Source organism: Dryobates pubescens, chromosome 2 (assembly GCF_014839835.1).
Source record: "Dryobates pubescens isolate bDryPub1 chromosome 2, bDryPub1.pri, whole genome shotgun sequence".
Taxonomy (NCBI): domain Eukaryota; kingdom Metazoa; phylum Chordata; class Aves; order Piciformes; family Picidae; genus Dryobates; species Dryobates pubescens.
In genome coordinates, this window is record NC_071613.1 from 24,634,533 (window position 1) to 24,662,508 (window position 27,976).

The window sequence follows — 27,976 nt, forward strand, 5'->3', positions numbered from 1 at the left end:
TTCTTCTCCAGCTGTAGAAGCATCACTGACTTCTACACATCCATGCACACATTGGTGCTTCCACCCCCCTCCACAGCCCAAGCCATTGACAAGACACCTAGCTTGAGACCCAATCTCTTGTATCAAGCTCCTCTGACCTACTGGTAGGACTCCTTGGATGGAAGGACTGATTTCAGACAAGGTAAGCTATGACAGTGTTTTGAGCAAGTGCTCATATGAGCAGCTCATCTGAACATTTGTGTGATATTGCACACTTAAATATATGAAGCCAAAACAACTTAGCACTTTTTATTTCTAATTCTACTGAAGTGAGTAAACCTGAACCTTGTTACAGAAATATCAAGTGGGTGAGAAATAGGATGAGAGAGAGTCAACAGGATGTGTTCAGAAGTGACCAGCACTGCTCAAGGATTCCTTCTGGAACCTGTCTTCATTGATATCTTTCTTAATGTGTCCTAGGCACACATGGAAGAGTGTACTAATTGCTTCTGCAGATGGGACAGTTGAGAGCATTGCCAGTCTGGAAGAGGACCTGAATGTCACACAGGGTGGATGGAGCAACCTTGAGGATTGTTTACAAGAAGTGGTGTGAGATCTTGCAACTCAGGTAGTGTGTTTGGATCTATTAATAAAACCTTATTCCATGTGCTTGACTCTCATCCTTGTGAATTGCCAGAGGAAGAGGAAGTGGAGTACTAACTAATTGCAGGATGACTATAGGCACAGGCAGATATTGCTAATGCAGTTCTGCGAGATGTATTTAGCAGAGAGGGAAATGTTGTTGCCTCCATATGAAGCTCTGATTAGACTTTCTCCAGAATGTTTCTTATAGCTCAGGAGGAGCAAACTGCCAGTAGAAATGGTATGGAGGAGCAGGCAGTGGAGATCCTGTCCTACAAGGGGATGCTAAAGTGTGGGCTTGTGGAAACAGCAAACTGAATGTGGGTACAGTTCTGCCCCTTATCTGCTTTCCTTGCAAAGGCCACTACATTAAGATACTGTGTCACAGAACAGGTGAACGTGGGCTGGATATGAGGCAGGCATGTGGCTGGAAATTCAGCAGTCTCTCTACCATCCCCCTAGTGAGGACATCAGTGCTGCCATGAAAGTGTTTTACCTGTGTAGAGCTATTTCCACTCAGAAAAATTGCTGTTGTAGTGTGAAGGCATGCCTAGGGCAGACTGAAAATTGGCAAAAAAGTGAAGGCTGCAACCTGATGACTTCACTTTACCAGTGTGACACCCATGCCTACATGTGGGCACTTGTCTGTGTGCACCTGTATCTCCTCCAATAATCTTAGCTGGTTCCATTTCCAGCTTCTCTAAACCTGTAAACTTTCTGTTAGCTGCCTTCCCAGCTTGACACACAGGAGTATCATTAAGGCTATCAAGGCAAGGAAATGATCCTACATGGCTTTTGTGAAGTAGTGTAATCCTGGAGTAATTAACTCATGTAATTCTTAACGTGAATGCTCCTGCTGCCAGAAATTAGTGCCTTTGTGGTCTAGTGCCCCACCACCACTGCACTGCTTGAATTGCTCTCCATAGGAGGTTTATGCTTGAGGCTGCTCAGCAACAGTGCTCTCTGCCTTCAGGAGGGAGTGGATAGAAGCAGGGTAAGAAGTGCACTCTCAGCAAGCTGCCAGCTTGGGAAAAGTGTGCATGCAGCTTCACAAGTCTCTCTGCCCTGCAGGGTTTCCTGGACCCAGCCCAGGACATGCTCTAGCATAGGGCTCACTCCTGACACCAAGCACAGATGACTTTCTGTAGCAAAGCTATAAGCTCTTTGGATCTAGCAGAACATACAGAGCACATCTTGGCTTTCCAGGGAAGCTGATCTGTCCTGGAGCTCTTGTTCAACTCTTGTTCATCCTATCCAACTTTCCTCTGGGACCTCTTCAGAGCCCTTTGTGTTTAGCCCTCATACCTCATCTGCAGCAACCAAAATGAATACTGGCAAGGAAAGGCATCCTTGATGTGTTTGTGAAACTCCTTTGGGCAGGTGCTAGCTAATAAATCTATAAAGAAAGATTTTTCTCAGTGAAACTAAATCAACCCTTGATGAGGGCCCACAAAGCACAATCATGGTGCCTGTTGCTTCTGTTGCTTTTTTCAACATGCAGGCACCAGATACTGTATTCAGCTCAAAGGTGTTAATGTAAATCTCTTTTTTTCCATCAGTGTTAACATCATCAAATACTCATTTACAGCACATGCTGGCAAATACAGGCTTAACATAAAATAATTTCCCCTTGGTATGTAGCATTTAATGTGATTATTCTTCAGAGTAATCAAGCCTCCTTTGGCAAAAGTCAGCTGAGGTTTCAGGAACTCACCAAGCAGGCAGAGGTTTGGGTGGGCGGTGGATGGTGGGAGCATCCCAGCCCCAAGTGGACAAGCAAGTTATCTTGAGTGTAGTGACCCTGGCTGGCAGCACCAGCAGCAACTCTCCAAAGCCCTGGTGGTCCTGCACTGCCCAGCTCCAAAAGCAGGATGTGGCTGGGCCTATGTGGCAGATGAACACATCTAGATAGACAATTTAATGATGAACTCTTGGTGACCTCCAAGCACTAGAAGAAGCAAAAGCAGTGGGAGGCTGTTTCAAACAAAGCCCATGGGATTCCTGGCTGCCAGCTGGTGCTGACACCAAACACTCTGCATGAAGCTGAATGAGAGGTGATGCCCACACAGGCAACAGAGCTGGAAGCTTTTCACTCCTACATCTCTTGGAGGATTAGAGATGGGAGAAGCTTTGGACATCAGAACCTGGCTCTGTTGCAGATTTTAGGAAGAGTTCACTAGGAGCTTCTTCTGGAAGCAAGTGGGTCATTGCTGTCCCTCCAGATATATGTCTAAATGGTGCACTGCTCCAAGACACATGTTGATTGCACTGTTCCTCTGTCAAGGCAAGGCATGGAAAAAAGGAGTCTCATCTGCCCAGGATGGACAAAGTGCTCATACAGTCAAGAAGTTGTGAGATACTACGTTTTTACCTTCAGGTCTTGGCATTCAGAGACATAGAACTAGAAAGAAACCTGCTGGAAATGGAAACTGCATGTGGTTCAGTTTGCATAGTGCTGGATGATGTTCAGATTGCACCCCAAGGTGTAGGTATTGGGAGAAACCTGAGTTTCTTGAGGACTTTCTTGTGTGTGGTTGCTTTTAAGCCATTCTTCCAGCTGTGGGTACTTTGCTTCTTGTCATGGGATCATGGGAAGATAACATCACTGCAACTGTGTCCTTAAGTTCAGGTTCTGACGCCCTAGAAGCTATCGTCAATAGCTTTTGTAGATGTTGTTGTAATGAGCATGTGGGCCCTCACTCTCCTCTAGCTGCATTTGCTTTCCTTCAGCAGCTCCACTCTGGGTGACTTGATTGTTCAGAAGTAAAAAGAGTTTCATTGTAAAGCAACATTTTCCTGCAGAGAAGATGGCCAGGGTCCTTGTGCATTCCTGGCTGAGCTGGGCAGGTGTTTTGTGGCTTCCCTGTGCTCAGGAATTTCACCGTTCTCCCCCAGCTTCTGTGCCAAAGATTGTCTTCATCTTCTTTCCAGCTCACCACTTGCCTCATTCTTTCACCTGAGGACTCCTGTCCCTGGTACTATGAGCAATGGCAAGCACATCTCGCATGCTGCAGTGCCCCATGCCTTTGGTAAGCTGCTGCCCCCTCTCTGCGGGACACCAACATGTCCTGCACATGTGGGCAGCGGCAGGGTCTGACTGAGACCACAAGGTCACGGAGAAACAAAGCTGCTGTTTCCAAGGAGGCATCACTTCCCTCGCCCAGGCTGGCTCTGCCCTTCTGTGCCACACTGGTGCAGCTTCTGTCCCATTTCCCCACTGAAGGGGAAGCACCGCAGCATCAATGGATGCTAAGGAGCGGGCTTGTGACTGTGACACATTCCTTGTTAGTCAGCAGTGATCCTCTCAGGATTCAGAGTGGCCAAGGCAATGAGCCCACACCTCTAGGGATCTGCTGGGAAGGGAGGAACGGAAGGCAGATCCAACTGAGCGGGCAAGCTGCAGCGAACCATGCTCTCAGGGAGGGAGGGGGTTTAGGTATTCAGGGATGTTTTAGACACGGACTGTGTGAGCTGTGAGCTAGACAGCGCCTGTGGGAAAGCAGGGATTAGGAGGGTGAGGCATGATCCCACACTGAGCACTGGCTGCCGCCTCTACGTCCTCTGCATGACTAATGCATTGCAAAGGACCTAGCAAGAGTCCTGCCTCCAGCATGTGCTCCTTCTTGGCCTCCCAGGCCTGTGGGCTCAACAAAGCAGTGAGGGGTGAGCAACACCCTCAGTGGCCTTGGGACTTGATAATTACACCTGTAGTCTTGTTTTCTTGATCTCCTTGGTGAACACACTTGACTGCATAGCTACCTGAGTTTCCTCAGCACCTATAGCTCACTTCTGGCTTCCCACAGTGCAAAAATCCTCTGACAGGCAGTGTGCTCTGATGACACCATCCCAAGTCACATGGTGGTGGCAAGCACGGGAACAGGTGAGCCAAACTGCAAGAAACAGTCACTGCAGATCTCTGCTCTGGTGTACTCCAGGAGCTATGTGGAACTTGAGGGACCGTTGCTTGCAGCCTACATGTCATTCACACCAGGCAAAGGTGTGCCTTTCCAGATAATGGTAGCGCATCCATGATGAGCTACAAGGTGGGGTATTTGGTGAGCTTAGTGGGCATGGGTGGAGGTTGAACTGTCTGTATACTTCCTCTGGCCTTCCACCCATTTTTCTCTTCAGGCTTTCAGCATTGACCAATGAGCTCTAATGAATCTTCCCTCACCACCATTATCTTCAGTGGAATCTTAGGCTGTCTGAAGCCCCTTCAACCTTAGTTGAGCTTTTGAGCACCATGAGGAAGAGGAGACAGTGGCAGATTTCAGGTCAACTTGTACTGTCCCATGACTCCACTGAGCTCATGCCTCTTGCCCTGTAGGAAGCCAAGCCTCCAAAGGCAGCACACAGGGCTTGCAGATGTGGGATAGGAGAGATCTATCTATCCCTCATGGTGACATGAGGTTGCAGGGCTATAATGGACAGCACTTGACTGAGCTCTGCGAACAGGGCTGACTCCAGCCCTACATGGCTGCTGAAAACACGGTCCCTGAGATACAAGAACGTGGCCTACAGCATGGCCACACCTTGCTTGTTGCAAGATATTCATCTTGCAACCCCTGCTGATCTGCAGAGCAGGAAAAGCCTGTGTCAGGCATTTACAGCTCTCTATTGCACTGGCCCTTGGGTCTGCTGCCTCCAGGTTTTGGCTTCCAGTACAGCTTGGGTTTTCTCCTGAGCAGACCTCATGTCTCTGCCTTGAGTTTATCCAGCTGTTATCAACATATGTGCTTCCTTGGTGACTCACGCCTTGTTCCCTAACCACATCCCCTTCTCTTGTTGCCCCCACCCACCACAACTGAGTCACTTGGCCTCCTGTCACAAGCTAGAAGCCTCTTCCTTCAGTCATGCATATAGACACTTCAAGCCAAGTCTGACATAAGCTCCTCCTGCTTTCCTTTTAAGGAGGAGGCTACTGAATAGGAGCTTGCTGGCTATTAACAGATTGGTCCTGACTTGGCTGCATTCAGTGCATGCTACCTAGAGCAGATATACTCAGATTCTGTTGTTCTTTCTGCATGCAAAGAGAATTCTTCAGTACGGTACTGGCCTCTCTGCTGCTCTCCAGTTCTTCAGAAGGACCAGTCCAGACCTAAAGAGTATGTGAAGGCTACATTACTCAACAGCTGTGGGCAGCATTCCCCAGTCTTGGCTGGCTTGACTGAAGTAAGACACGGCTTATGGAGGTGGGAGCTGAGAAAACCTGGTGCTAAAAAGCCTTTCCCATCTTCTGACCTCCCAGCAGCCCATGGGAAATGACTTTATGGTTTTGTCCCATGCCCTGGTAGCTGAAAAGCAGCTCAGCCTCATCACCACAGAACCCCATCTTCTACAAGATTCATTTCCCAACTGTTGTGTTATGAGCGGTGTGAAACGTAGCCACCACTGTCTTACTTTGAAGGCCTGCCACACAGCCAGAAGGGTCCAGGTCTGTGGTAGACACATCAGACCGAGATGGCATTCAGGCTGGGTGTATATTTGTAGGTATTTTCCTTAATACTTCCTGTCTATGGTGGCCCCATCAATGATGCTAAGCTTTTGCTAGATGTCCTCTTGGTCAATGAACAAACATACAGGGGTTTATTTACCATCTCTCTGACAAAGCTTATTTATTTCTAACTTGAAATTACTTGCCCACAGCTATCATTTTTATGAACTGCAGATCCAGAATTCTCCAAATTCTCCCTGCATATCTGAGGCATTACCTGAACTCTCCCACTACCAGCATTGTGAATTACAGAGCATTTTCAGCTGCTCAGGGAGGGCATTTCAGCATGAGGAGAACGTCAAAAATTGGGATGCCTATTTCACTGTGCTTGCTGATAAGAGAGATGCTGCTGGGCACCTTAATTTAGGACTGTATATGTACTACTCCTACCACATTAGATGAGATGCTGATGTGATATTTCATATTCCCAGTATCCTTGTGAAGCAATGTGGTGTAACTTCCCAAGGTGTGAGGGCTACACTCAAGATAAAAACCTAAATTTGTCTATACCATAAGGTTTTAATGATATAAAACAAGGTGAATTTTTACATGGGTGTCACTTGTGGTGACTATCGTTAATTTGAGGTAAGATGCACTACCAAAACCCAACCCCCAGATCCTTTCTTTGGAGAAGGAGCGTTGTGTGGGTGCAATCCTGGGCTGAAAAAAGCTGGATCAAATCCTGGGCTCCCTGCTTTAGTCATCCTGAGTGAGCAGACAGCCACTGCCTATCCTGAGGTCAGACATGGTGGAGGAGGAAGATAGATATCTGATGGGCCATGCTACTGACAAGTCAGATGTAATAATACCCTACAAAAATCTTTCAGACAGGCCTTGAAATCTTTGGATGTTTCTTATAAAAACAGGATTGTTGTTTTTCCGCCTGGCACCTGATGAGGTGGGCTGGCAGACTGCCCTCATTCCCTCTGTTTTGAGAGATATGTAGCTTCCTGCAGGAAAACTGTTCCAGGTTAGAGAGAGTTGGACTCCCATCACCTACTCACCCTTTCCAGTGCCCAGCTTGTCCCTATATACTGGGAGTGCTGGTTAGAGCACTGACTGTAGGTACAGGAGCTGGATAAATGCTTTGTGCTGGTCCTGATTTACACCAGAAGAAAATCTTCCTGATGTAAACACCTTTCCTCCGGGAAAGCCAGGCTAATTACCGTGTCGCAGCCTGATTCACTTGGTTCTGACACACTCCCCTTGCTGCCTCCGTTTCTCTCCTGTGGCGTCATGTTCTGCTAGTCCATCCGTAGCTGCAACTTTTCCTCTCTTCCTCCTTGCCCTCCTTCAATCCCATGTTTTATCTTTTTTGATTCCACTGCTGCACTTCACAGGCTTGTGAGTTCCCTTCCTGGCAGGGATCCCTGCCAGCCTGCTGGTCTGGCTTCTCCCTTGTACTGGAAGGGCTTTGCAGTTGTGTGCATGACCTGGTATAAATATCTCCTCATTGCTGCCAGAAGCCACTAGCCTTTCCCTCTTGCAGGAAAAAAAATACCAAAAAAAAAAAAAATATATAAATCCAGTGTCTTGGTTTCCTGCTGGAGAACAACAGTGCTGCTTTCCTCCCCAAAGCAGTTATTTAGCTCCAGAAACTACGTAACATGATGTAGGAGTGGAATTATTCCAGGGTGGGTTGTTTTTGGTTTTTCTGAGATTTGATGGAAGTGCAGTTGTGGTAAACCAATCATTGCTCAGAAACTTCTTTTGTTTGACTTGTGGGGTGTTTGCTTTCCCTCTTTCTCCTCAGCTTCCCTTGCAATTAGGTGCTGCAGGCTCAAAGGGCACAGCTTGTTCAAAACAACTGCCTTCCCCAGGTGTGGATGGCTGAAATGGCCATGAGCTCGGGTCCCTCTCACACCTCCTGCAGCCTACTGGAGCAATTGCTTGCCTTTGGGAGTGAAACTCACTGCTCACCCCAGCAGTTCTATATCCCTGTTACCACCAGGGAACTATATTTGAAAGTGAATATCAATGTCCACTAAGCACTAATGTCACCTTAGCCTTTTATGCTGTTTATAGACATCCAACTCCTCTTGCTTTCAAAGCAACTGAGTCACTCATGATTCATGCAAAGCCTGAAGTAGAACAGGGTAATAAATCTCATATCTTGTGTCACCAGCTAGTGTTGTAACCTCTTCTGAACTGTCTCCTCACTTCACAGTGTCTTATGTTTCTGAAGAGCAGAATGTATGAGGAGGAATGTGTTGGGTCAAGATGTCTCAAAGAACAAGTCCAACACCTTTAAACTGGAAGGTCAGTGCTACACTGCATGTTTGTGAGGAAGGCAGCTGAATGAAGTGCATTTGGACAAGCAATAGCTGGAAATCCTGACTCCCTCACTTCTGCTGCTTGCTTCATGGCAGGAAGAAGGACATGGAAAGTAATTACAGCCTAGTGCCACATGGCTCACTGAGAAGATGGATAAACTCAAGGCTAGCTGGGGTATGCAGAGAGCTTTCTTTACACTTTAAAGGAAAGACCAACAAAGTCTGTGTCATGCCAAGATCAGCAGATAAGGGAAGGTGACTTTCATCTTCTAGTCTGCTTTTGTGAGCTCTCACCTGCAGTACTGCATTCAGCTCTGTGTCCCTGCACATAAGAAACACATAGGCCTGTTGGAGTTGGGGAGGCTGCAAAAACACTCAGAGGGCTGGAACACTTTGCTGTGAGAACAGGAGGAGAGAGTTGGGGTTGTTCAGTCTGGGGAAGAAAAAGCTCCAGGGACACCCTATTGCCGCCTTTCAGTATTTAAGAAGAAGAAAGATGGTGAGGGACTTTTTACAAGGACAAGGGGTCATGGCTTTAAATTGAAAGAGGGGAGATTTAGGTTAGACATAAGGAAGAAATTCTTTACTGTGAGGTTGGTGAGGCATTGAAACAGAGTGCCTAGAGAGGTTGTGGATGTACCTGCCCTGGAAGTGTTTGTGGCCAGGTTGGATGGAGCTCTAGTGGAAGGTATCACTGCCCATGGCATGGGGTTTGCAACTAGATGATATTTAAGGTCCTTTCCAACCCAACCCACTCTTGTAATTCTGTATCAGAGCTGGAAGTAGTGGAGGCTACAGCTGAAATCAGCTGGTTGTGTGGCAACACCTATGATAATGCAGCAGTGATGAAGGGATTTGTGTGGGGTGGGTTTTCTAGGAAAGCCAGAAATGCTGCAGCACGTGATGATGGAGGAAGCAAAGAGAAGGCTTTTATGAGAACAAAACTAACTTAGCTAACTTACAGAGCTAATGTTGGGATTTGGGAGCAGGGAATTTTCTACTGCTCTGCTTCTGCTAGATGTAACTGCACATGCAGGTTCTCTGTAAAAAGGAAAAAGGAAACTGGTGGGAAGAACCCTGCCTGGTGCTTTGCAGACTAACTCAGTGAGGTCTAGGTTTGGCTCAAGCAACTGGCCATTGTTAGAATCTCTTCTTATCTAGGAGTCCCTTAGGTACTAACAATGGGAACATAATCTGAGTCAGTTTTCTACAGAGGTACTGAGCAGGTCTAGCTTGCAGAGCTACTGACATCAGAGCTACTGGATTCATCTTGGTGAGAATCTCTGTTAAATCACAGTAATTTTCTTCTCCCTGGATTCTGGAACATCATGTTTCAGCCTTTGCCTAGATATTTTGGAAGAGAAAGAGGGAGATCCTTTGGGAAAGCAGTAGCAAGTGCACTAGAAATGACAAAGGTCCTTCAGGAGGACCCAGTAAGTTAGGTAGATGGCATGACCGTAATGCTTTTACAGGCTTTGTCCTGGAGTATCAGAGGCTGGCTGTGCCTGGTGCTGATTTTCACCTGTGTGGGGTGGTGGGGACAGGCTTGGGCAGAGTGGGGACAAGCTTGGGTGGCAAGCAGGATAGTTCGCATACAGCCAAAGAGCATCACCACGCTTGAGTCAAATGAGAGTACTACCTTGCAGCCAGGGGAGCAGATTTATGAACCTTTCTTCTTGTTTCTGTTTGCAAACCAGGAGCAGCTTTTCCAATTCTCTGTGGCTTTCAGCTGCTGTTCCTGCCTGTTCTCTGCCTCTGAAGATATCGAACACTGGAGCTGCTTCGATTCCTGCCCCAGCTGCAGGTCTGTGAGCAAAACAGCAGGCTCCATAACAGGGAGTTTAACCACAGTGTTGTGTGTGGGATTCCACAAGTGAGCACAAAGAAATGGTCCCTCCAGGCTGGGTCTCACCTGCTCTCATCATGCAACAGGGGGACAAAATACAAGGGCTTTGGTCTTGGTGCAGCTTGCAAGCAGCCTTCAGCTTACAAAAAGAGGCAGAAAATTCTGCAGCACTGGGGAATTCCTTCAGCTGAAGCTGTTATAAGAAGCTGCCTACAGCAGACCTTCCTCAGAGCTGGGGCAGGCAGGGGACTTCCAGCAGTAGGACCACAGAGCCACAGCTCTGGGCAGTGGTCTATCCCTGATGTTCTGAGGTGCCAGAACCCTTGCCAGGGTAGCAGAATGGCTCATTGCATCTGTATTTGTTGCAGCCAGCAGTTGCTTCCTCCAGTTTGGAGCACTGGGCTGGTGACATAGGGGGTTCCACACAAACACAAAGACAAGCTTTTTCACTGTGAGGCTGAGAGCGCACTGGAACAGGCTGCCCAGAGAAGTTGTGGAGTTTCCTTGTCTGGAGACATTCAGCACCTGCCTGGATGTGTTCCTCTGTGACCTACTCTAGGTGATCCTGCTCTGGTTGCACTAGATGATCTTTTGAGGTCCCTTCCCACCCCTAACATTCTGTAATTCCGTGTGACATCTCCTGGGGGCATTTCTATGGAACTGGTGCTTGTGACATCTTCTGGGGGCTATTTCTGTGGGCTGTGACCTGCACAGGCGCCCAGCAGTGCATGGCCAAGGACACTGGCTTGAACACTTAGTGAGATGCCAGAACTACTTTCTTCCCCTTCTCCATTGGGTTTGGGAGTTCTTGCTGAGGCTTTGAGGAGCAGAATGGGATGCCCCAGACTTCCCGTTCTCCCAGGGTCAGGACTTGGTGCAGGAGCTTGTTGCATCCCAGGGTTGCCTCAGGCTCCTGTACAAAGCTCCCTTTCTCCTTGGAGCATCCGGGAAACATAATGGGGCAGGAATTACTGGGGCAGGTGCAAGCTTGGGCCTGGGAGATATGTGGCAAGGAGCCCATTATTGTTAATTAGGCATGGTGCTGTTGGCTAGCCTGGGGTTTTGCTGCTGTGCAAGAATTTGTTTGCACCAGGGGAGCTTTGTGGCTGGCTGAGCCCTGAGAGGCTGCTGGGAGCCAGGCATGCTTGGGTCAGAGCAAGCCAGAAAGGCTCAGACCAAAACCTCATGCTGAGCTGACCCCACTCAGATTTCAGGCCAGGCTTAGCCTGCATGCTTTCCATGAGACAGAGGTGAGGCATTAGACTAAGCTGCTCTCCCCTTCGAAGGAACAGGGCTATGCTTTGCTACCTTCCACACTAGTCCCTCAGGCTGCTGGTCCCTCATCCCTAGCTTCTTTTACTCCATCATAGACATGCACAGGCCACAACAGGAAAGCTGAGTGCTGAGGCCAGCTGGGAGAAGCACTGATTGACCTCCAAAGTGATATCCATCCAATGCCGTCTTAGATTGTCCTGTAGTATATATGGGAGTGCATATAGGAGCTGTTTTATCTCATTATCTGGAGGATGGCTTTTTAGTGCACCCCACACAGCTGGGGGGGGATCCTGAAAACTTAGAGTGAGACCCCTGCCCATGGGATGGTGTGAGACCAGGGTGCCAGGACCCCTTTTTCAATGCAGGGTGTGACCTGACTACCCAAAGCACACTCCTTCAGCCAATCCTTCTCTTGTCATACTCATCCTTTTTGCTTGGAAGGAGACCTGGAACTTCCCACACACATGGAAGGACATCTGGAACTTAGGGTTTCACTGATATGTCCTGCCTCTGCAGGATAAAACCAGAGCTCCTGCCCATCCCCTCCCTATCAGAGAGCACCAGCTAGTCCTTTGATCACAAATATGAGGGTGTACAGCTGGGGGGAGTCCAAGCCAATGCTCCTTTGGCTAAAACCCATGAGAAGTTAAAATAAGACAGAGCAGGGCTAGAAAAACTCTGCACTACCTTTCTGTGACAGAGCAGAAGCAAGAGAGTCCAGGCTGCCAGCCCAGAGTGAGCAGCCAGACACCCAGATCTGTAGCCTGCTCAGGAAATGGTCTTTTTGTTAGGCAGCTCTACACAGCTCTAATTAAATTATGGGATTAGAGCCATCTCATTCCTCACTCATCTGGTGCCAAACGCTTGTTCCAAGGGAGTGCCCTCCATTAAAGGGAAAACTGCCCGCGCAGCGCTCTGCACTGTCTCATCAAGAGTTCAGGCTGCCACAGAGTCACTACTTGATTGCACTGCATTGCAGATGGGCTGTCTGGAGCACTCTCAGTCGTATGTGGCCTCTGTCTTTGCTCATCTGTGGGCCTTGCAGAAAGCTTTTGGGATGCTTAATCCTCTGCTTGCTGCTCTTAGCTGTGTGCAAGGCTGTCAGTTGGTGCAGACCAGAAGATTCACAGCTTGTTCTCATCCAAGGGGCTGAGATGGAGCAAGGTCTTGCTGTGCAAGATACTCTATAAGTATTGCAAGGCCTGCAGTTGATAGGAATGGAGGAGAAGAGTGCATAAGAATCTGACAGGCCAGTGGAGCTGGGGACAAGACTTTACCTTCTAGGAAGCATAGCTGACCTTAAAGAAATAGATCACAGCAGCCGGCAAAAGAGGAAGTGAGGAGATGCAAAGTGGTGTTCCCTTGAATTTGCTTTCGTTGTGTGTGGTTCTTGTTGACAGATGATATACATTTCCCATCCCAGGGCAGACCTCTGCTGTGCCTGCTGACTGTAGGTTTGGGCGGTTTCTCAGTTTACACTTCGGCACTGTTTTTCCTTCTGTTGCTTTACAGAGAAGTTGCCAGGGAGATCTGGCACTGACAGAAAGGCTTCTCTCCTTCCAGCACACTCTTCACACCGTGAGTTATCACGACACTTTGGGGAGCTGGGTAACCTGCACCTTGGTGAAGTGAGATCCTTCTGGCACAGCCCATGTGCAGAAAACCATGGACTCTCCTACATGCCGGTGCCTCTGGTCTCCCACTTTACTAAGCAGTGCTTAAAGCTTGCTTCTTTCACCAGGAGAAGTATGGGTCATCAGATCATGAAAATGCCTCCTGTGCCACAAAGCCTGGTCCCGCTGAGGGCTAATCAGAGGAATATAGCTCTTTGGAATATTCCTGCTCTTATTTGCAAATTCCCTCTTACCAGGGGGCTGCTTTTTGCAGGCTGCAATGGGATGTCCTGTTGACACTAGAGTGCCCACACAACCTGGCTGGAGGGAAGGGCTGCAGCCGTCTTCCCGTGTGAGCAACTCCCTCTTGCTTTGCAAGGCAGGTGCCAAATTTCTTGTATCCCTTTGCAGTGTCGCATTTCCCCCCACTGCTGACCGAACATGGCCATTTTGGCTGGGTCATTGGAGTAGATAGTGCTTGTTTCCCTTGCTCATTATTCAGTGCGAGAGCTTATAAAAGGTCTTCTTGGTAGCACCGCTGCCACAGGATGCATGGCATGAACTTAACCCCAGCTGTCTCCCCCATTCAATCGCTGAGCTGCATTATTACTCTTGGAGAAGTAATTTTTTCTCATCTTCTGTCTTCTTGGCTGGAGGCATAACATGTCTTAGTTTTAATATATCACCTTCTCTCCTGGCCAAGCCCTCAATCTCTCCTGCTTTGGTAGCATTAAGTAAAATGGAGAAAACCCTGCCTGAAAAGAAGCATCTTCAGACAAACTGAATTCATCCTTGGAGACAGTCAAACTGCAGTTGAACGCAGCCTACTTACCCTGGCATGGGAAAGGGCATCCCCTAACAGTGCCAAGATTCCAACCCCCAAGCAGAAAGCAGGAGGGGAGCCTTCAGAGCTGGGACCAAATATTTATCCTGTGCATGGTATGTCATGGACAATTAAGGCAGCTGAGCCAAAAGCAGAATGTTGGGAAAAGCTGTTTGCTTTTCGAACCGGACCAGCAAGCGCATATTAAATTACCTGTATGCCAGATAGTATTTAGCCATAAATATTATTAACTGTGCTCTGCAGCAGTGCAGATGTGAAGGGAGGGAAATAAAGAGAAATGAAATGAGGAAGGGATAGGTTTGAAATTATAAAGAAGAAAAGAGGCAAACCCTGGCTGATTGCTCAGTTTGCAGCCAAAGGGTTTTATAGAAAGGGGTTCAGCTCCGTGAGGAAATCAGCTGGAACAGGTCTGGAAGGATAGCTCTCCAAGTGAGAGCTCTTCGTGCAGAATACCAATGATTTGCATCCAGAATAAAGCAGCTAGAGCAGCTATTTCAGGAGCTCTTCCTGCACTAGGGCAGGAGCAGAGAGGTGGAGGGAGCAGAATATAAAACACCACCTGCCTTGGAGAAGAAGAGCAATGCAAAAGGTTGGAGGGCAGATCTTTGTGCTAGTTTGCCTTCCTGCAAGAATAGCTGAGGTTTGTTTTCCATTTGCTGCTGTTCTTGTTTTTTCAACCTGCCTCTAATATTAAGACAGCCTGCTTTCCCCAGATCCCAAACCCAGGCAGCTTTGTGACCCTTGGAAAGTGTGCTGAGGAAGTCTCTGCGAAGGGCTGGGTGTGAGGAGAAATGCCTCTGTTTGCATAAGGATACTGGTTTAGCAAGCTGTCTTTACTTGTGCTGGGGCTCTGCCAGCCACATGGCTTTGCACTAATGCTCTTAGAATCACAGAATAATTTAGGTTAGAAGAGACCTTTAAGATGATCAAGTCCAACTGTTAAGTCAGTACAGTCAAGTCACTGCTAAACCATGTCCCTCAGAACCACATCTAGAGGTATTTTAAATACCTCCAGGAATGGTGACTTCACCACTTCCCTGCACAGCCTGTTCCAGTGCTTGACAACCCTTTCAATGAAGAATTTTTTCCTAACATCCAATCTAAACCTCCCCTGGCACAACTTGAGGCTGTGTCCTTTAAAACTGTTTGTTACTTGGGAGAAGAAATTGACCCCCACCACACTACAACCTCCATTCAGGTAGTTGTGGGGAGCAATAAGGTCTCCCTTGAGCCTCCTTTTCTCCAGGCTGAACAACCCCAGTTCCCTCAGCTGCTTTTCATAAGACTTGTGCTCTTAGTGCTGGTTGCCGGAAGCAATGAGCTGGCAGATAGTGAGGACAAAAAGCTAGCATCAGTTACAGCCTCATAGAGGATGCCCTCAGCCCTTCCCTTCCCCAGCCTGAAGGACTTGGTGCTGAGTTCATATGGTGCTTGGGCCACCATCAGGCCCCAGGAGATGCCACAGTGTGGGCTGGGCAGCATCAGTACCCATTCCTGTTGCTGGCTGGCATGTATCAACAGTGCAGGCATTCCCTGCTTTGCCATAGCTCAGTTTGCCAGCAGGCTCCAGCCTTCATTGTTAATCTTGGCCAGAGAGTCTCCTGGGTTGTTTGAGGAGGAGTCACGCTGAACTTCTCTTCTCTGAGAAGGGCACTGTGCCACGCACCAAGCTGTCTCACTCCCAGGAGCAGCAGGTCCTGACAGGGGCTGGGGCAGGATGGCTCACCCAGCAAGGAAGGAACCTCCCATCAGCCAGGCACAGTGGCAGCCTCCAGCCAGCCCTCCTCAAGTGCTGGCTGCCATATGTGCCTTTGCTCTCCCTGGGCGCGGGCTGGAGAGGTGAGAAATCACGCCTCAGGCGTGCTGTTTCCTGAGAAGCGTGGGAGAAGGCTTTGCAGACAGCAAGGCAGTGCCTTGAGGCACATTTCCATCTCCCCACAAACAGCTTCCCAGAGATGCTGATCCCTAGGCTCCAGCCCTGCCTTCGCACCATCAGTGCCACCTTGGTCAGGGGCCACGTGTGCTTGTTGTGTGGATGGTCAGCAAATGCAAACCACAGCTCCATCTCTCCTTTCTCCTCACCTATGTAGGAAGGAAAGGCCACAGAAAGCTGCTACAAAGTTCCTGCTTTGCAGGAGACCTCTCAGGACACATCCATTCGTGACAGGAAAGGACTTGGGCATGGCAGCCAGGTGTGCTTTAAACAAATTGAGGTGATGCTCAGATGCACACTGTCCATCTGTTTCCTGCAGGACAGGGTATCAATCCAGAGCGCTGGAAAACAGCACCATATCAAGCCCTTTGCTTCTGGTTATCAGCTGGTGACAAGGGCTGATGGCAGGAGGAAAGCTGGTATTTAAAATCTCTGATCTGAACCCTGCTCTGCTGTTTGTTTCTGGATCACAGATGAGGCCATACAGAGCTTGTTTCCAGGGTGAAACCTGATGAATTTATACCTGGGAGAGCCAGAGATCACAGGAGTCACTGTTCCTACTCTGAAGGAATTAGGGGGTGAGCCACAGAGGAAAGGACAGTATTTTGATCTTGATTTTTTTCTTTCTAGATGTGACATTTCAATGAAACATCAGCCTTTTTTTTCAGGCTAGATAGTATTTCAGAAAGCCTTCCTTGCCAGCATGCTGCTTCTTTCCAAACCTTTCTCCTGCATCAGCCACGTGTGCATGCTGTCCATGACAAAGCAAAGCCAAAGTGAAGCCTTTTTCATCTCCCAAAATAAACTGGTGTGGTCACAGTCAGCTCTTGCTTTGGTAGCTCAAGCTGCCCTCATGGATCCCATGGATGAAAGCATTCTGGACCATGACCATTGCTGCTTCTGGTCAACAAAAATGCCTTGTAATTGGCTGTGTGCAGATTTCTGTTGTCTGCTGTGTGACTGTGCATAGGCTGGAGCAAGGCCCAGGGGCTGGAAACTTACTGTGGCACTAAGCAATTGCTGCTTGCTCCTTATGCACAGGTGGAATGTGCCTCATTTCCTTTGACTGATGATGGAATGGCTTGTTGACCAGGCCAGTGCTGAGTGATATAGGGGGGCTGGGGGGTGTCTGTGCCTGTGCTGCCTGCACAGGCTGCGTGTCTGTGGGGGAAGCAGCTGACTCAGATGGCTGAAGAGAGATACTCCTTTGCAGGGCTCTGCAGGAGCCTGCTGTTAAATCCCACTGTAACAGCACTCTAGTCACAGCACATTAAATAGCAAGGTCACCTGGGCATCTCCTGCCAGAGACCTTGCCAGAAAACAGCCATCATGCAGGTGTGCACCTTGTAGCACTTTACTAGCTCAGCTTTGGCACATGGATAAACCTTTGTCTTATCTCTCCTCCCAGAGAGGAGAGATGGCCACAGACATTGCTCCACTTTGTTCAACAGCTGCATTGTTCTGTGATGAGGAGCCATGAGGGTTGTGCATGTGCAGGGACACCATTCCCCACTGATCATACTCCTGACAAATGGGTCAGACTCCTCCTGTACTAGCTGTTTCTTCCCTGAGTAGGATTTTTTTTCCAACCTTGAGGGATTGGAAATTCACTGTGCTGAAAGCCTGGGTAAAGAGCAAGGTGGGAAAGCACCTTTTGGAGGATTTTGTTGGCACATTTACTCTATTCTTGTCAAATCTGAGGGAGCTGATGATATGCAACTGAAGCCAGTTCCATTTGTTTTTAAGTTCCTCGAGGGCTGCTCTAAGCAGATATCTTCAGGAAAGCTGATTTGAATCAATTTCCAAATTAGAGTAATTAAACTATATTAAGCCTGTGGGGTACAGCCCCTGGATGGATGATGCACTCAGCTCGGGGCTGCTCTCATACTGCAGTGGGGTTGAGATTATTTGCCCTTGTCACCTAGATCTGCCCTTGTTCTCAGCACTGGTTATGTCACACCTTGAGGTATTGTGTCCAGTTCTGGGCCCCTCAGTTTAGGAAAGATGTTGAATTGCTGGAACATGTCCAGAGAAGGGCAACAAAGCTGATGAGGGGTTTGGAGCACAAGCCCTATGAGGAGTGGCTGAGGGAGCTGGGGTTGTTTAGCCTGGAGAGGAGGAGGCTCAGGGGAGACCTTATTCTCATCTACAACTACCTGAAGGGAGGTTGTAGCCAGGTGGAGGTCAGTCTGTTCTCCCAGGCAACCTGTGACAGAGCAAGAGGACACATTCTCAAGCTGCACCAGGGGAGGTTTAGGCTGGAGGTTAGGAAGAAGTCCTTCATGGAAAGAGTGATTGCCCATGGGAATGGGCTGCCCAGGGAGGTAGTGGAGTCAGCATCACTGGAAGTGTTTAAGAACAGACTGGATGAGGCACTTGGTGCCATGGTTTAGTTGATAAGATGGTGTTGGGTGATAGGTTGGACTTGATGATCTCGAAGGTCTTTTCCAACCTGGTTAATTCTGTATTCTGTATCTCCGTCCTTTCCCTTTGCTGTGCAGTAGCAGTGTGTACCTGGGATATCCCCTGTCATCATGACATACTTTCAGTGTATGCTCTAGTATCTGTGCCTGCCTGCTCTCACTCAGAATTACTGGTGCAAATGTGATCCAGTTTACTTCCCTTTGAATCACAGCTATGTTAATCCCTCTTAAGTACATCCACACAGAGGTTTAATGCAATTTAACTGGATAGCTGCACATTTAGTAGAGGCTATGTTTCTCAAGCTCCCTGTGCAGGACACTTTGCTGTCTGATGGCCATAGCCAGCAGGTGAACTTCTGCAGCACGTATGTGCATGGGCTGAAATCTTGGTCCAGAATCAAGGCTTGAATAATTCCTCCTACCTTATTCCCCATGGTCCCCATGAGAAGGACTTGACCCACAGTTTTGACTGTCAAGACCCATCATCTCAGATCCAATGGACTTGGAGCCAATCTGTGCCATGCACAGGGGCAATCCTGTCTGAACCTACCTACTACTGCACATCTCTGGATTTGGGGAGATTTGTGGGCTGACATCCCAGAGGTCTGGAAACCACAACAAAGAGATACCAATCTGTGTGGGTTATGTTGCAATCACAGATTTATAGCATCACACCATGGACAGTGTTGGAAGGGTCCTCTGGAGATCGCCTAGTCCAACTCCTTTTGTTAAAGTAGGTTGCACAGGCTCATCCAGGAAGGTTTTGAATCTCCAGGGAAGGAGACTCCACAACCATTGTGGGCAGCCCATTCCCATGCTCTTTCATATAGCTATATCCTTTCAGAAGAGGTCTATGTCTCCTGTGAAAAACATCTTAGGTGGGCGGTATAAAGCAGGCTTGCAGAGGGGGCAAAGCATTTTGGGGTGGTACCTAGCTTTCCCCCAGCCCCATCCAGCTATTAATCCAATCCAGTTATGGAGATTTGCTGACCATTAGAGTGAATTTCAACAGGAAGTGGCTGAACTAGAACCAGATTGATATTGCTGTCAGTCTGTTGTGGTCTGAGTCCTAGATAGAGACAGGCATTGCATTGCATTTGCTTGGAAGATTTTAAGGAGATTCAATGTTCCTCTGCACACCTGAGGCAGAGGCTATGTGGTTGGGAGCCAGGTGGAATTTGGAGTCCTTCTGACACAGAAAATTTTGGAATACTGGTTTCTTTTCTCACCCAAACCAGAAGCCACCTTTGCCATTTCAGAACTTCATGTAGGAGAGATCTACGTGTTGACCTAGAGCCGAGCAAGGAGAAAATACTAAATGGGGCCAGAACAGATGATTTCACAACAATTATCATGAAATAGTGAATTGAAATATTCTCTAAGGATGAGGAAGCTGTCAAGCAAAAGTAGTTGTCACTGTTCCTGGACCCAGAAGTCAGATGTTGCATTTCTCCTTGGGGATATTTCCGTTCCTGACCTTTCTCAAAGAGGTCTTCAACCTCAGGTGAGAGAGAAAGGAGCCTTCCTCACTACTTCTTCTTGCCTCTGATATTGTGCCTTTCCCTCACAGACTGTTGCTGTCAGTATGTGCAGTAGAGATGTTTGCTCGTGTTTTGGTGCCACACACCAAAACACAAGCAAACACAAGCACCCCAGACCATCGGGGACTCTTACATACTGCACGTACCTTTCACGTTCTTGGCCATCTTGGCCAGAGCAGTGTCTTAGGGAGGGACAGTGTGTAGAAGCTAAAAACACACTGCTTGCTAAACATTGGCCATTAACATGGGCTCGTGCTCCTAAACAGGAGCTGCCCTCTTTTAAAGCCTGGAATTGACTGCTTTTAGCAAAAGCAGTAGCTGCAGTGAGTCAGATCCCCAGTGGGGGGGAGATGATCCTGCTGAACTGCTTTCCAGATGCTTCAGCCCAGATCTGTTGACCTCAAGAGGCCAAATTTATCTGCAATTCTGCTGCAGATAATCCACCCCTGGGAGTCAGAGGCAAGGCTGATGGGCAATGTCCTGTTCGCAGCCAGGCTGTAGCCATGGAGTTGAAGGAGGATGTGTTTCTCCTCAGTATACAAAGACCAAGCTATACACAAAACTACTGGGGCTCTTGGTGAGCCTCTATATATCTGATGGGAGCAGCTATGAGTGGGGGCTGAGGAGAGGTGAAAGCAGTGTCCTGTTCTTGTTTGGCAGCTATTGATACACTGGCATCATCTCACAGAATCACAAGAACCACAGAATGCATTGGGTTAGAAGGGACCTCGAAGGTTGTCTTGTCCAACCCCCCTGCAGTAATCAGCAACATTTCCAAATAGATCAGGTTGCTCAGGGCCCCATCATGTCTGAGCTTGAATATCTCCAGAGATGGGGCCTCCACCACATTTCTGAGCAACCTGTTCCAGTATTTTACTCATGGTTGTTTCAGAGCCCTCATTGCTTCTCATGAAAGCAAAGCTTTCAATGTGCTTTTCTTGTGGGGTAGGTCAAAGAAGGGCAGGAGAAAAGGTCTGGTGCATGGTTGCATTGGCTTTGAAGCCTCTGGCTTTGCTGGAGGACTTTCAGGAGGCCTCCTGAAGTGGTTTTGCAGAATGAAAAATGGACCCAGGCTGGAGGCAAAGCATTCTTCTTTCTTCCCTAGCTCTCTGGAGTTTTTTTAACCAGGCTCTGAACCTCTCCTGAGTACTTGGGCTGCTGTTTTCTTTAGTTTGTATTGTGGTGCTTTCACTGCTGCTGTGTTGGGGGGGGAAGGGGGAGGGAAACATGATAAAAGAGAAGAGGAAGGAGAGGGTTTTTTTCTGTTCTTTTTCCTTAATGTTAGAAATGAGAAAATGGAAAATACAGAAGAACATGACAATGCCCCAGTTCTTTCAAAGTAGTTCCTCAACAATTTCCATTCTCAGTTACAGATTTTTTTGCCTCAAGGACAAAAAAAAAAAAAAACAACAAAGAAAGAAAGAAAGAAAAGTAAACTGTGTACTCCTGTATATAGGAGTATTTTGCTTTGTCCACACGGGCTTGGGTAGTGACCCTAGAGACATGGGAACACTTTCCTTTGAGTTAGGTGGCTTTGAAAGATCCATTGTTCCCTAAGAGTGATCCTTTATGCTGAGGTGCACATTTTGTGTGCATCTGTCAACAAGGGAGGGGGGAAATTATTGAAATGGGTAATAAAGGAGATGAAAACAATCCTTGCTGGTCTCTGGATAACAACCAGCTGACATTAAGCCTAAGCCTAGCTGATAACAGTCAATAATAAATGGGCATTAATTAAAGCTAAATTACAGGGGAAGGTGCAGGTTGGGCTCTCAATCCAATTAGAGCCCTGTAATTCATAATGGAGAGAATCTGTCCAGCCTGTGAATAAATGATCAAAGGCTACAAAATCAACAGCAGGCCTGTTTGATAGTTTGCATGATGCCTCAATAGAGAGGAGGCCAGGGAAGGATTAAGAGAACAGCAGCCAGACGGTTCAGTGGGTTTGCCATGCAGTGTGCCATTGAGACATGTGGTGGTTCACGTGTGACAACCCAGAGCTGAACCATGGTGTGGCTCCAGAAGGTTTAGAGATGAGCTCAAAACGGGAGGTATGGCAAGAAGATAGATATTCATCATGAGCCCCTCATGGTGACAACATGAGGGAAAGGGCCCTATGGAACCTGGTCGAGTCTGTGGGTGGTGTGCAACAAAGGGGTTTAGATGACCATTGGTGACATGCCATTAAAAGACAACAAAGAGCAAGTGAAGTGTTGATGGCTGTGATCAAAAGCTGCCACTGAGTCTCAAAACTAGCTCACTTGCACTGATGATCATCAGGTCCAGTATTGCATCCCCTCTGGTAGGGCTGCCTGGCTTAAGTTACCCACCCTGCATGCCAGGAGTCTCCTGGATTACCCACAGCTTGCTATACTGACTCAGATGTGCTGCTCAGCATTAAAGGGAAAGCTCTCACCAAGGAATAAATGTGTTGGTTTCTTTCTGGTTTAATGTAATGAAAAGAACGTGTTTTTGCACTGTCTCAGTACAGTTTTGTGTTACAAGTATCCACAGGGGTAATTCAGAAGAATGATCTAGTTTAGACTTGCACCCTCCATAATTACCCACCAGGTGTAGGCTGATTCCTATGGCACCCATGTGAAGTATAAGCTGGAGGATGGCTGACACAGCTGAGGTGTTAGGGCTTGCTGGGACCAGATGAGTGCCAACTTGCACTGACCAGTTTAGACTGGATATTTGGGAAAACAGTCTTTACCAAAAGGCTTGTAAAGCAATGGAACAGGCTACCCAGGGAAGCAGTGGAGTCGTCATCTCTGGAGGTATCTAACAGACTGACAGATGTGTTTCTGAGGGACATTGTTTAGTAGTGACTTGGCAGTGTTGGGTTAACAGTTTACTTGATGATCTTAAAGGTCTCTTCCAATCAAAATGATTCTGATTCCATGCTGTTGGTGATGTAAGCCAGGGTAAAACCACTGGCAAAGTTTAGTTTCCTTGGCACAGCTTTGTCAGAAGCAGCTGCTTACTGACGTGGAACAGTATTTCCTAAACACCACATCCCATGGTCTCCAGGCCAGTGTCTGCATGTGCCTGCACACAGAGCAGCTGTGCACAAAGGACATCCACACACATTGTGCTGGTGGGCAAGGCTGGGTTGCTACAGCATAACAATGCTGTCTTCAAGAAGCAGCAAGATGGAACTTGACTCCCCAAACACAGCCATGAAGAATGAGAAGAGCCAGAAATATTTTGATTATCCTTTTCCAAACAAATCCATGTTTACAGAGGCTTGATCTCTCCATACTTCTAGGTGCCAGACCTGAGCATGCTGACAGCAAGAGCAATTTTTGAGGGATGCTCAGCTGAGGCTTAGTAGTCCTGGGAAGACACCAAAACCCTCTAGTCTTCAGCAGTGCAATGCACTGAGCTCCCCAATGATTCCCCCAATGAACTGGCACCTCCAGCACCCAGACCTGATGTGAACATCTGATGTGAACATCTGATGTGATGCTTAAAGAGTGTCACTTTGATTCGAACTTCCTTCCATATGAAGTATCAACGTTTAAGATTTTGGCATGATTATTTGAGCCTGTTGTGTAGGAAACTGCCTTCAATCCATTCAACTGTGATTATTTCTTTCCCTTCCTGACCTCCAGAGATTATTCTGGAAAAACAATACTCAAGATGCTATGGCAGGAGGAATAAAAATAGCTGAACGGATGAGTTGGTCTCTCTGGCAGTATAAGTACTTCCAAGTGCTTATAATACCAGAGAAAATGAAGCTTGTAGCAGGAAACAGAGGGAATCCCTATATAAAAGAAGGAAATTTGGGAAGAATGACTAATCTAGGAGAGGAAACTAAGAGCTGTGGCCTGTTGTTAGGCAAGGCAAGTTTCTCTCAAATCATCAAGGCAATGTGCATGTCCTGCAGGGCACCAAAGCACAATGCTCCACTACAGCTGATTGTTCTTGATGGAGCAGGGCTGCTGGGATCTCCCAGAGATCCGAGAGACAGAGGGTCTAATGACTCAAGTATTCCACCTGAAGAATGGTGTGGGATGAAATTTGAAAATGCCTCTAAAATACCAACCTGGGAACTGCTTACACCTGAGTGTTGTCAAGGTGATTCAGGAGAGAAGCACAATTTAAGCTTCCAGTGCTGAAAACTCTTGATTTTGAGTGGAATAATAATTGAGACAGAGCTTGCTGGCTTCTATAGCTTCCTGTGGGTGCTGATTTTGTGATATGATCATTCTGTTGCAAGGAATGCCTCTCAGAGACAACAAAGAGCACACAGTAAGTAAATACACATCTGTTTTGCCCTTCTCATCCATCTCCCTTGTGTTAGCAGGGCTGTCTTCCTTGCCCAGGGCTCCCACCCTCAGGAATTCCTGAGGAGAGAAGATGTGGGGCTTTGGTTTTACCCAAGATTATACTGGGGAATAGTTTGGCCTGTTGGTGAAGGAGGGCTCATACTTCAGAGGTGACTTGGCTACAGCACTCACAGGACTTTGGGGAAAGGAGAAAACAGATAAGAAAAGAAGGAGGAGCTGAAAAACAGGTAAGACTCAGAAAAGCCTTCACTATCAGTTCTACCTCAAGCAAAAGACCTGGTATCATTGCTTGACTCATGGATGGGGAGAGATTTGGAAAACAAGCCACTAAGCTTTCTATCACCTGCAGGCTTACCCTGCCAAGATGTGAGCTCACTGGGCGGAACAAATTCATCAAGACCTTCCCCTCCATAGTCTATGCCTATGCTCAGACCTTTCAGAGAGCAGCATCCCACAGACACCGTGGGAGCCACTCTCTTGAGCAATAGACACTGTAGAATGTGCAATGATATAGGCATTTCTCTATGGCCTTTCACACTACTGGTGACCCTCTATCGGCTTGGTCACTGTCCTTGGCCACCCTGCCTGTGTGCAATACTAATCTGAATCCATTTCACTCCTACCCTCCAAAAACTTGCTGTCACCGGCTTCAGGGTGAACTTGGTTACTTCAGCAGAATCTTCCAGCACAAGTCAACAGCCTCAGACACCATCATCCTCCTATACATTGCCCTGTGGCAGATTCAAAGACCTTGACCATGCATTGAGCAACCCTGGGGTCTGTAATGCTGTCTGTCTGTTGCTATGGTATGTGAAGATTTGAGTGAGGTCATAGCAGGCTCCATGGCTCCAGTTCAGTGATGGATGTCCATGGCATGCCCCAGACTAGGGGTTATCTAGGCTATTTAGGTTATTCTAGGCATCTACATTATCTTGGTATTCATTATCCAGCCCTCTTCATGTTCCTGGATAGTGGAGTTTCATCCCCACAAACTTCAGACTTCAACTTTTAACTGCTCCTTTTCTCCTTTCTGTCACATGCCACTTCTGCCCCAGCACATCTCACCTGATTTCACTGTCTTCACCAAACAGTGCTGTAAGAGTTTCCTTTAGCCTGCTAAACCCCCTCAGAGCCAGAGCACAGTATTCAGAGTGTTTGGTTTAACAGCTCACAAAAGCTGAGAGACACCCTGGTCTGAGGGAATGGGCTTTGAACAGAGAGCTGTAGTTGTCCTTGCAGCTCCTGGTCCAGCTGAGACTTGTAGTTGTTATCCTCACTTGCAGGTCCCAGTCCCTGGCATGCTTGAGTCCAGCCATGGGCAAAAAGAAGATGAGACACAGGGGAGGAAGAGAGGATGGACTTGTAATGCTGATTCTATTTTATGCATCATAAAACCATGTCCCCGTATCTTTTCAAGAGTACATTCAAGGCTGTAGATGGCAAACAGGCTCTGGTAGTTACCACCCTTCAGTCCCTTTGCAGACAGCATCTTCAAAGGAAGATGTTATCTCTTTTGAAACAGATGGCTTTCTATCCCCAGGAGATCTTAGCCAAAGGGACAGGGTGCCCATCACAGGATCACAAGCCAGGCAGTGAGTGTGAATACCTGGGCTGGAGCAGGAGCACCAAGGATGTCTGGATCCATTTGGGCTTCACCATTGTGGTTGGATTCTTTGATATCTCACAAGGAGTGATTCATGCTTGGGCCTTTCTTTGTGGCAGGGAATTTTGTAACAGCTTTCTCTGCAGTATAATAAGAGCTGAGTGAGTGATGAATTCTCCCTCACTCAGGATATTTATAGCACTTTTCTTTCTTCTCAAGCAAGTCACCTATTTTCGCAAGGCTCGTAGGCACTTCATGTCAGTCAGACTTCACCTCCTTTGCCAAATGTGGGGGAGACTGACCAAACAGTTCAAAAGTTCCTCAGGACTGGGATGGTGGGCTGGCTGGGGGGATGGGAGGTCCCCATTGCATAAGCCTTGCATGTTAAGAAATCAAGCTAAAAGCCACACAACTGCACAGTTCACTAGTTTTGGAGACACCAAGGGTCATATCTTCCATCTGCTTCTACACAGACAAGCAGGCTAATGTTATGTTTCTCAGTTTGCACTGGAGCTGGGCTCTCTGTATTTTCCTGTGGAAGCTGGGATTATATTGCTACTATCTCCTCCAGGGTGCTTCATCTCTGACCATACCAGGTGGGATGAGATCCAGAGCGTCTGGTGTGGGTCTATTATAGCTCTCCTGCTTACACAGAATGGATGTGAACCAGCAGAGATTTCTTTTCACCAAGGGCTTATTCTGCACTCTGGGTAAGGAAGTGTAGCTACCTGATTACTTCTGTGTCTCCAAAACATGTGTCTGGATAACAGGTTTCCCCTGGAGGGCTCAAGAAAGGAGAGCGAGTCAGCAGAAGAGTCTCCACAATGTCCATCCATCTCCCCTAAGACTCTGATCGATAGTCTGATGTACAGAGCTGGAGCTGCAGGAATGAACACTTGCACAATGCTCAAGCCTAAGGGAGGTCTCCTGTCTAAACATAAAAAAATGACAGGTTTTAAAACACTTCATAATCATTTGTAACTTCCTCCAAGGAGACTCTTGTCTTCTGCTTCAGCAGTGAATACAGGCTGCCATCTCCCATTATGGCAAGAATATAAACCAAATTGCAACAGAAATTAATATTCTGAGGGCTTTTTCAATCTGTACCCAATCCACTGCTTCTATGGTTTTTTCCCCTGCATTTTCCTTTTTTTAGGGTTTGTTTTGTTGTTTTTATTATATACTGCCAGAGGAAAACCAGGAGACTTTTTTCTCCCTTTGCTCTGGCCAAGATCCCAGGACTCCCCATCATCTGCCCTTCTGTGGATGCCACCTCTGCGATGGTGCTGCCTGTGGTCTGCATCCCTCATCTCTGAGCTGGTTTGTGGCCCAGGTTATCCCCCACATCCCCCCTCCCTCTGCCTGGGGGCGGAGGGGCTGCCCTGTACCATCCTCCAGCAGCTCTGTGCACTTGTGCCCTCTTCCTCTTCCCACAGCCTGATTTATTTGGTTTATCTTTCCCTTTTACAGCCGCCCCTTCCCTGTGCCTGATTGCACTGACCTCTGGTCCTTGCATAGCTCACATTCCTTTGGGGGAGCTGTGGGCCACCAGAAAGGGCTTTCTCCTTCCCTGGGCCACTCTGGGTGAGATCACCGGGGTCCTTCAGCCATATGCATCCATTCTGGCATCCAGCCCTACATCCTCTCTGCCTCAAGTGGGCAAAAGCTAAGTGGCTGGGGGATGATGTAGATCTCCAGAGAGGCTAGTCCTCCACAGGTTCAAGAAAGCAATGGTGGAGTCTGCCCCTGACCTGGGGTCATACTGCTCCTCCTGTCCAGCCTATGTCAAAAACCTGTCTCTCTCCCTTCTTGAAGCTGAGGAGATGTGGTGCTGGACTTCCCCAGGGCTGGCACATGTGATAGGGTTAGAGAGAGGCCATGCCCCTGGCACTGAGATAGTAGTTTTCTTTTTATTGTTCTCATCAGGTTTTCTCTTTCCCTTTCTAGCCCCTTTGCAGCATCTAAGCAGGTACAGTGATGCCAATCATGGGGATCACACCACATCAAGTATTATGCCTGGCAGAGCCAGGGCTATTCAGACAACACAGGGCTGGAGAATATCCCAAACTGCTGACAGCAGTCCTGCCTGTCTGTGCATGTTGGCAGCTCTCTTCTGGGTAAGTTCCCTCTCCCCACCCTACCCAAAAGGGCAGAGTGAAAAAGCCACACTTCTGACGTGCATCCCTCAGCCACAGCTCAACTCCATGTTATAAAA

The 27,976-nt window shown here is 47.8% G+C and overlaps 2 long non-coding RNA genes across 2 annotated transcripts; both read left to right on the forward strand.

Annotated features, from left to right (window-relative positions):
• The first annotated feature begins 29 nt into the window (after positions 1-29).
• LOC128897911 (uncharacterized) lies at positions 30-10,192 on the forward strand. The gene is made up of 4 exons (XR_008462635.1): positions 30-181; positions 460-607; positions 8,283-8,374; positions 10,086-10,192. It is a non-coding gene; the product is annotated as an uncharacterized LOC128897911 (long non-coding RNA).
• Positions 10,193-10,682: 490 nt separating this feature from the next.
• On the forward strand, positions 10,683-27,754 carry LOC128897912 (uncharacterized). Its single transcript, XR_008462636.1, has 3 exons — positions 10,683-10,793; positions 26,333-26,471; positions 27,709-27,754. It is a non-coding gene; the product is annotated as an uncharacterized LOC128897912 (long non-coding RNA).
• Positions 27,755-27,976: the final 222 nt, after the last annotated feature.